Raw genomic sequence first — 1944 nt, 5'->3', positions numbered from 1 at the left:
AAATGCATTTTAATGTTTAACAACTATAAAAGAATGTATAAATATGATCTTTGAAAATTAACTCAAGGGTAAGAATGAGGAAATAGAAACAGCTGTTGAGATTGTAAAACCGATCGCAATAAAATATACATGAATTCATTATATTTTGATGAACTGTTTTAATCTTCACAGGAAAAAAGTTAATATTCGTTATTTGCATGTCCAGAAATTCCAAAATACTAATTTTTAAAGTAAAAAAAAAATAGAATTATCTTAAAATTTATGGATAATAATTAATTTAGATTAAATTATATATCAGAAAAAGGTTAGAAAAAAATAAAATTTATCGAACCACCCTATAACAATATATGGTGAAGGTACTTCAAACTATACGGCAATATATCTATTCAATCGTTTACCAGAAGAACTAATAGATAAATTAACCACAAAAAAATACTGAAAAAGAAATAATTGACTTATTATTAGTAATACATTCTTACTTCTATGATTCCTAATAAATGATTTTGATTCACCATATGACTATATCTGCCTGTATTTTTTCTTAAATTTACATAAGTATTCATTATATTACGATTAAATTTAGCTATATTTGCGTAGGTGCATTCGTATGTGTGTATGTGCGTGTGTGCTTGCATGCGTGCGTTCGTGTGTGCGTGTGGGTGTGTGGGCGTAGGCGCGTGTGCATTTGTGTGTTGTGATATGTATATCTATTATTTATTTAGATATACTTAGATCTATGTTTTATCATATTCTTACATTATGTTGTTTTACTGTATCCTTAAGCTCCTCTTTAGTATCAATACTCCATATTATTTTGAATTATTTATATTAGATATCATATTGCATATTGTATACATTATTGTTTCATGTTATATTTAATATTATATATTTTATTATTTTTTTTATATTTTATATTGTATTCTTCTTTTTAATCTTTTTTAATATTAGTGGAATATGTATTGATCTCTAGTGGTGCAACTAATAATTCAATTAAAAAATACTAAAATGAAAAAAGTGAAAGAAATAAAAAATAAAAATAACTGAAAGAACATTGAAGTGAATAATAATGCTGCAAATTTACTATTAAAATAATAATTAGAATATAATGTTTTTTATAATTTAAATCTAACAATTCATTTAGTAGGTCATATTTTGTTTTTACAAGGCTTTTATAAGCCTAATTTTAGCATTTTAATTTTTTATATTCAATATTTCTATGTTTTATTACATATGTATGTAAAAAAAAATTACATATTTAGACTTTGTTATTACATAAAATTCCATCAATGATTATAATTCCATAAAATCACATTGACGCAATACGGCAACTCGTGTAAAGGGTGGAATCTCACTGCCATTGCAACGTATTACCCACTACTCTGGCTAATTATCCATGTTTGATCTTAATTAAATGAATGTCAATGGCGAGGGAGCAATAGAGTGAGCAAATCTATACAATGCGGTTGAGAGTTGAATGACCCTTTACCGAGATTTTGTTTACCTTTAAAGGGAAGATGAGAAATTAATGGGCGCCTAATGAAAAGGTGATGGGATGACAGGAAATAGTTAGTGGTGACATCCTTTCATAATATTGCTCTGTGTTCCTTCTGCTCTACTTCCCTCAAATGGCCTCGTTAAACCGGCTTCGATTAACGGCAACGTATATGCCTCTCATCCTTGGTCGGAATAAACAATATAATATTTAAGGAAAATTTAATTTATGTATATATTTATTATTAGGTACTTATTTAAAAAAATAAAATAAAACCTAGCTGCTTCTTATCTCCTGTATTTCATGTTCTTAGACGTTTCGGACAAGCCGTCTATTATCTAGTATATATAATCTACCAATTATTATATTTGAAGTAAGATGTTCAGACCACTTTTGCTCCATTGCCTTGATTTGGTTAATTTAGTAAATAAATTCCAAACTCAGCTTCCTCT

Source organism: Halyomorpha halys, unplaced genomic scaffold (genome assembly GCF_000696795.3).
Source record: "Halyomorpha halys isolate HHAL.00 unplaced genomic scaffold, Hhal_1.1 Scaffold339.1, whole genome shotgun sequence".
Taxonomy (NCBI): Eukaryota; Metazoa; Arthropoda; class Insecta; order Hemiptera; family Pentatomidae; genus Halyomorpha; species Halyomorpha halys.
The sequence above is the reverse complement of the archived record's forward strand: the minus strand, read 5'-3'. Positions refer to the sequence as shown.